The sequence below is a fragment of the Oryx dammah genome, unplaced genomic scaffold, assembly GCF_014754425.2.
Source record: "Oryx dammah isolate SB20612 unplaced genomic scaffold, SCBI_Odam_1.1 HiC_scaffold_20, whole genome shotgun sequence".
Taxonomy (NCBI): domain Eukaryota; kingdom Metazoa; phylum Chordata; class Mammalia; order Artiodactyla; family Bovidae; genus Oryx; species Oryx dammah.
The window spans coordinates 63,791,996-63,798,540 of record NW_024070204.1 but is presented as its reverse complement, the minus strand read 5'-3'; the positions used below and the strand labels follow the sequence as shown (position 1 = coordinate 63,798,540).

Here is a 6,545-nt window from a genome sequence, read left to right as displayed (position 1 = left end):
AATGCGGAGGGCGATGAGCGCGGCAGCGTGGTGTGTGGCTTGCTAAGTGAACTAAATCAACATCAGCAGGCGCTGCAACCGCGGAACACGAACCCGGATGAGATAATTTCCTTCTTAACCGAGAAGGCCCTCCGACCTAATGAAAAGCTATATATCCCTTTTGGAGACAGCACAGTCCACAAACATGCTACAGTACTTAAAGAATCTGTAGTGACTCTGTGAAACGTTCCTTCTCCACTCCCACCCCACCCTACCCCCTTATTCAGAAGAGCGTGTCATATTTATTAAGCACTATTATATTTCAGGCAGTTCCCTCAGGGATTTACAGGCATTATCTCATCTAATCCATCAGCCCTGTTAGGGCCTTTGTATTTTTATTGCCATTGTACCAGTCATACAACAGAAGGGCAGAAAGGGGGCCACAACTTCCCAAAGTGGTGGGACCTGAATGTGAACTCAGGTTAAGGCATGACTTTCCTTTTTTTTTTTTTTTAAAACAAAATGGAACCAACCACGAAGGGACTCGAACCCTCAGTCTTCTGACCCGAAGTCAGACGCCTTATCCATTAGGCCACGTGGTCACAACACACTTGGCAACTAGGAACAGCCAGCCTCCTTGGAGCTAGTGGCACTGTTGATGCCAGCTGCAGAGGACAGGGTCATACATCCCATGTCCCACCAGGATTTTCCACTGCCTGCTGCCTGTTCGGGCTTCCTTGGTGGCTCAGACAGTAAAGAATCTGCCTGCAATGCAGGAGACCCAGGGTCCATCCTCGGGTTGAGAAGGTCCCCGGAGAAGGGAATGGCTACCCACTCCAGTGTTCTTGTCCCTCTTAGGATCTGAACAGAGGCACCACTGCAGGAACCTCCGCAGCAGGGGAATGGCCACCAGGGGGAAAGGCTGAGACCCGGGGTTTGTAAACGGCCTTCAGGCTTTTATATTTTTTAAAAGCTGAATGGAGATCAAGAGGGGAGATCAACTAAATAAAATAATGACAGAACATGAGGAAGTGGGAAGCTCAGGAGTTTCAAAATTCATATCCTGTTTAAAATCAATGTACTTTGAGCGTATTTCATGGTATTAAAGTTATAGGACATAAAACTCAATCACTCTTGTGGACGATTGAATGAAAGGAATACAAACACAGCATAGTTCCTGAACAAACATTCCCACATGGTGTGGTTCCTGTGGAAACAATAAAAATAATCCAATTTAGTTATGCAGGGTTCACCTTCCCCCGCTTGTAATTAGTGCTTCTACAATGGAGGAAGCAGAGAAAGAAAACGAGATAAACTGGCAAGAGAGAATTATATCTAGTCCCCAGCAGGACCAGTTCTCTCTCTTATCTGCAGTTTCCAAATCCCATTTCTTATGATAGATATTTATCCTCCCTACTAAGGCCTCTCACAACTAACCATGTGATTCTTTTTCATTTTCATTCCATAGCACCAGTCCCTCTATAGCCCACAGAAAGAGATTGGGAAGAGAGTTGTTGGAAATCTTAATTTGGGGGCAGAGAGGAATGGGTATTTGACAGGGAGGGTATTTAAGGAAGGGTATACTTCCTTTCCTTAATTCAAATGGGGAGTAGGGAAACTCCCAAAGGAATTATTTATAAAGGTTGCCAATGCAAAGAGCCGACCCATTGGCAAAGACCCTGATGCTGGAAAAGATTGAGGGTAAGGGACAAGAGAAGGGGGCAACAGAGGATGAGATGGTTGGATGGCCTCACTGACTCAATGGACATGCGTTTGAGCAAACTCCAGGAGACAGTGAAGGCCAGGGAAGCCTGGCATGCTGCAGTCCATGGGGTCACAAAGAGTCGGACACAACTTAGTGACGGAACAACAACAATAACATAAAGACTGTGGAGTATCTATGAGAACGGGTGACTGACGTATCGTGTTCCAGATTGGAGCTGGGCTTAGGCGATGGGCTGAAGGCCCTGCCCCTGTGCCATTGTGAGAGGGATGGCAAAGCGGGAGGAAGGGCATTGGTGGAGCTCTCTGCACTCCCACACGCACCGTTCCCGAGAATCTCATGGGCATGGAGGGAGGGACCTGGACTGGGCCTGCATTGCCAGCTTCTCCCCTAAAATGGCTGGTTGCTGCCCAGGGTGTTCCAACAGCAACAGGCTGATGGACCGGCCACTGTGTTGAGAGCAGGAGGAGCTGGAAATGGTCAAGCTGGAGCTAGAGGTTTTGAGTTATACGAGGCCTCCTGGGCTTCTGCTGAACTCCACATGCAGCTCCACCATTGAGTCAGTCTTGGGCAACAGCCATGGACCGGGAGCAGGGGGATTCCTCAGGTGTTTTGTTCCCACCTCAGCAGGGGTGTGTTACAATCCAGTGATGACAGTAACTGCCAGATACAGTATCAGACACCTCAGGTTTAGGGGCCTGGCACCTGGTGGCTCAGCTGGTAAAGAAACTGCCTGCAATGCAGGAGACCTGGGTTTGATCCCTGGGTCGGGAAGACCCCCTGGAGAAGGAAACGGCCACCCACTCCAGTATTCTGGCCTGGAGAATCCCACGGACTATACATGGGATTGCAAAGAGTCGGACATGACTGAGCGACTTTCACTTTCACAGACACCAGCTGCACAAGGGGTCCTCAGGCTACCTATTATTTTGACTGACTGGCTGACAATTTGGGGGTTCCCTCAACCCCCTCAGTTCAAAAATTCACTAAAATGACTCACTGAACTCAAGAAAGAATTATACTTACCACTCTAGTTTGATTTACACATAGTGTGAGGTCTGGGAGGGAATGAAGAATTTGTATGCCCTCTCCTCACAGAATCAGGACACATCAGCCTACATCAGGGTGTACACCAAGCAGGAAGCTCCACTGAGCGCTGGCATCCAGAATTTCTATTGGGGCTTCATTGCATAGACAGGATTGATTAAATCCCTGGCCATGAGATTTAACTGACTCTCCAGCTCCTCTCCAGCTCTTCTCCCCTCCTAAGCCAGCTGAGAGTTCCAACTCTAATCACAGGCTTCTTGGTCTTTCTGGGGACCAGCCTCCACCCTGAAGCAATCTAGGAACCCACCAGAGTCATCTCATTAGCATAACAAAGATATTCCTTACACTAGGGGAAATTCCAAGGGATTTTAAAGCCCTGTGCCTTGAACGAGGGACACTGGATATATTCCCCATTATTGGTATTGGAGAAGACTCTTGACAGTCCTTTGGATTACGGGGAGATGAAACCAGTCCATCCTAAAGGAAATCAGTCCTGAATATTCATTGGAAGGACTGATGCTGAAGCTGAAATTCCAATACTTTGGCTACCTGATGCGAAGAACTGACTCATTGGAAAAGACCCTGAAGCTGGGAAAGACTGAAGGCAGGAGGAGAAGGGGACGACAGAGGATGAGATGGTTGGGTGGCATCACCAACTCAATGGACATGAGTCTGAGCAAGCTCCGGGAGAAGGTGATGGACAGGGAAGACTGCCGTGCTGCAGTCCATGGGGTTGCAAAGCGTTGGACATGACTGAGCGACTGAACTGAACCAGTGACAGCCAGAGAAGGAGCCACAACCAAAAGAAGACGACTCATGAGCTCACAGAAGCTGATTAGCTAGACATTAAAAAACAAACTCTACCATCTTCCCTGCCTCCAAACCAGAACCGGAACCTATTAAAGGGAGGAGAAAGAATTTGGTTTGTTAAAAAGAGAAGACTACACCCCTCTCTACTCCACACACCTCTTAAGCTGCAAGACCTGTCTCGACTGGAGAAAGGAAAGAGCTCTGAATCAGAGACTGAAACTTCATACTGAATCAAACTAAATTTTAATTAATGAAAAGGACCTAAAAGTTGTGAGATTTTCTTAAGATACCATTAAGTGATGAGAAAGTAGGGTTTAACAGTATAGTTGAAAGTATGGCCTAAAAAAACAAAATTGTTTCATGTTTAAAGTACACTGAGCTTAACATGCACTTATAGTCATTTATAGCCACTAGGGTAGCTAATAGAAAAAAGATGGAAAATATCAAGTGTTGGCAAGGATGTGGAGCCACCAGAACTCCCATATACTATTGAGGAGCGTAAACTGCTGTAACTACTTTGGTAGAATGTTTGGCAACATCTATTAAAGTTTAAATATATGCATGCCATATGACCAACCCAATTCTACCCATAGTGATGTAGTCAACAGAAATTCATTTGTTTATCAGAAGACATGAACTAGCATGTTCAAAGCAACACTATTCATAATAACCCCAGACTGAAGATCATCCAAATGGCCATCAGCAGTACAATGCATAAAAATAAGTTGTGTAATGTTTACAAATGGAATAGTATACAGCAATGAGAATAAATAATCCCAAACTACACACAACAATGTGGATGACTCTCACAAACACAATATTGGTATAGAGATCATTCTTGGAGGGTAGAAATAATGTCTCCCTTTGAAGCAAGGGGAAGATTTGTTTGCAGCCCACTACAATGATCCAGGTTTCCTAAGCTCAAGATCTCTTTCCTACAAGACAGTCCACTGCATGTACAGGTGTAGCCTGGCCCTCCTCTTGTCACCCCCATGGGACTTGGGGCTCAGGGAACTGGCACAAGATGTGAGTAATAAGAGGTCCTTAGTCTCTGATCCAAGAGTCTCTGTGTCCTCTGCAGCAGCCATGAAACCAGCAGGCTAACTTGATAATTTGTAGATACAGTACAGTCTCAGACTCCTCACAGTTATTGACGTCCTCATGCTTCCATGTGCATACATTTGAAAAATAATACACGTGAGCGTGCATCTATTAATTATAGATGCAGAAACACCACTTATCAGCCTTCTCCCCTGTGGCCCTGCATCTGCAGTTTTCTCTTTGCATCAATTCCTTAAAAGTCTTGTAGTGTCGTTTGCTTTCATCACATTACCCCCAGGTGATGCCTGCACAGCCAAGCTACCATTCACCGCCTTCCCCTTCCCCGTTTCACATGGCTGACATTTGCTGATTTCAGTCTCCTTCTCTGGTTCATCAAGCTATATTTAACTTTTCCTTTCCTGTGCAAGTTCCCCCTTTTCAGCTCTCTGCAGAAAGGCTCACGGGGGCCTTTTCCCCATGAGACTTCTTGATTTTTGGAATGACATTCACTTCCCTGGTGGCTCACATGGTGAAGAATCTGCCTGTAACACAGAAGACCTGGATTCGGTCCTTGGGTCGAGAAGATCCCCTGGAGACGGGAAAGGCTACTCACTCCAGTATTTTGGCCTGGAAAATTCCATGGACAGAGGAGCCTGGCAGGCTACAGTCCATGGGGTGGCAAAGAGTCAGACATGACTGAGAGATTCACTTTTATTGGGCTTTTGTAGGCTTCCACTCAGGTCCCCCCTCCACCTGACCTCATTTCACTGGTGTCTTCCTGGTCAATGTTAACATTCAGTCATATTGGTATTTCCTATGGGACTGTCATAAGAATAAAAAGCCATCATCACAGTTCACCTGACAGTTAGTGTGAAATTGTCGCAGCCAAGAGGAGCTACCCCACGTCCGAGGTCAGGGGCAGAAGCCAGGAGGACCCCATGCCTGAAGGGTGGTGGCCAAGAGGAGTTACCCCACGTCCGAGGTCAGGGGTAGCGGCCGAGAGTGCCAGGCTGAGACGGCACAGCAATGGCTGAGAGGAGCTACCCTGCATCCGAGGCCAGGGGCGGTGGCTGAGAGGAGCTACCCCACATCCAAGGAGCGCTGGCTGTGTGGGCGCAGGAGGGCCTAGAGGAGCTATCCCACGTTGAAGGTCAGGAAAGGTGGCGGTGAGGAGATACCCTTCGTCCAAGGTAAGAAGCAGCAGCTGTGCTTTGCTGGAGCAGCCGTGAAGAGATACCCCATGCTCAAGGTAAGAGAAACCCAAGTAAGATGGTAGGTGTTGCAAGAGGGCATCAGAGGGCAGACACACTGAAACCAAACTCACAGAAAACTAGTCAATCTAATCACACTAGGACCACAGCCTTGTCTAACTCAATGAAACTAAGCCATGCCTGCGGGGCAACCCAAGATGGGCAGGTCATGGTGGAGAGGTCTGACAGAATGTGGTCCACTGGAGAAGGGAATGGCAAACCACTTCAGTATTCTTGCCTTGAGAACCCCATGAACAGTATGAAAAGGCAAAATGATAGGATATTAAAGAGGAACTCCCCAGGTCAGCAGGTGCCCAACACGCTACTGGAGATCAGTGGAAAAATAACTGCAGAAAGAATGAAAGGATGGAGCCAAAGCAAAAACAATACCCAGTTGTGCATGTGACTGGTGATAGAAGCAAGGTCCGATGCTGTAAAGAGCAATATTGCATAGGAACCTGGAATGTCAGGTCCATGAATCAAGGCAAATTGGAAGTGGTCAAACAAGAGATGGCAAGGGTGAATGTCGACATTCTAGGAATCAGCAAACTAAAATGGACTGGAATGGGTGAATTTAACTCAGATGACCATTACATCTACTACTGTGGGCAGGAATGCCTCAGAAGAAATAGAGTAGCCATCATGGTCAACAAAAGAGTCTGAAATGCAGTACTTGGATGCAATCTCAAAAATGA

At 47.0% G+C, this 6,545-nt stretch overlaps 1 non-coding gene across 1 annotated transcript; it reads right to left on the bottom strand.

Annotated features, from left to right (window-relative positions):
• Positions 1–508: 508 nt before the first annotated feature.
• Positions 509–581, bottom strand: TRNAR-UCG. The gene has a single exon. It is a non-coding gene; the product is annotated as a tRNA-Arg (tRNA).
• Positions 582–6,545: the final 5,964 nt, after the last annotated feature.